Raw genomic sequence first — 1,113 nt, 5'->3', positions numbered from 1 at the left:
GAGAGAGAGAGAGAGAGAGAGAGAGAGAGAGAGAAGGGGGCAGAGAAGAGAAAAAGAGAGGAGGAGAGGTGCATGGGTGGGGAGGGTGAGGCGGGTGAGGCGGGGGTAGGGAAAGAGGGAAAGCGTAAACGAAATTTTATCACAGAATATGTTTCATCACCATTTACCAGTCGTTTTCACAAGCCAGCCCTAACATTCAAACTTCAAGATATTACGGCATCAGTAACTTTTTCACTATTTATAATTCAGTTGCTTGTCACAGTTGATACAGTAAATAATTTGTTGTCATCTCCACGTTTTTACGTGTAAATAACCATCGAGCTTCGAACTTGTCGAAAGTGCCATTCCCCTCGCTGGTAAATTGAGTGAAAAACGCCGACAGTTTATCCACATGAGCCGGTAGCAACAACTAACAGTTCGCGCCCACTTACACCGGTTTCATTCAGAGACGAGAGCAAGCGGGGTTGACTCGATTTTGAACTCTAGCCCGCAGTTATTTTCGGAGAAGAGTGAGTATAGTGGTACCCATTCAGTTATTAACCAACCATCCGAGAGCGCTAGATGTGCGGGCACTTTTCAATCTCCTACGCACTCCACCTACTGTGGCCGTATATATACTTAATGTCACGCGCTGCCCTTTCCTTGACCTGCTACGCAACGACTATAACACGTAACGCCATAACATAACATAACATTGAGGGCCGGAAAATCATTCAGGCCAGGAAGTATAGCGCGAAATATAGCCCCAGTCAGGCCACTTTTTAAGCGGGGGGGGGGGGGGTCTGGGGGTCTGGGGGTCCCGGGACTCCCCCACCAAGAAAATTTATTAAATTTAAAATTAATTTTGTTGGGGGCAGCGCGCTAGGCCACTTAGCAGGCCAGGCCACCGGGAAAACTCCCGGTGCTCCCGATAACATAACATAACATAACATAACATAACATAACATAACATAACATAACATAACATAACATAACATAACATAACATAACATAACATAACATAACATAACATAACATAACATAACATAACATAACATAACATAACATAACATAACATAACATAACATAATAGCATAGCATAGCATAGCATAGCATGGCATGGCATGGCATGGC

The 1,113-nt window shown here is 44.2% G+C and overlaps 1 protein-coding gene across 3 annotated transcripts in view; it reads left to right on the top strand.

Moving 5' to 3' along the window:
• Window positions 1–1,113, top strand: part of LOC106806388 (solute carrier organic anion transporter family member 5A1-like) — a 58,572-nt gene that overhangs the window by 27,733 nt on the left and 29,726 nt on the right. The window lies entirely within an intron of this gene.

The sequence above is a fragment of the Priapulus caudatus genome, unplaced genomic scaffold (genome assembly GCF_000485595.1).
Source record: "Priapulus caudatus unplaced genomic scaffold, Priapulus_caudatus-5.0.1 Scaffold157, whole genome shotgun sequence".
Classification (NCBI taxonomy): domain Eukaryota; kingdom Metazoa; phylum Priapulida; class Priapulimorpha; order Priapulimorphida; family Priapulidae; genus Priapulus; species Priapulus caudatus.
This window is presented reverse-complemented; position numbering and strand designations above follow the sequence as displayed.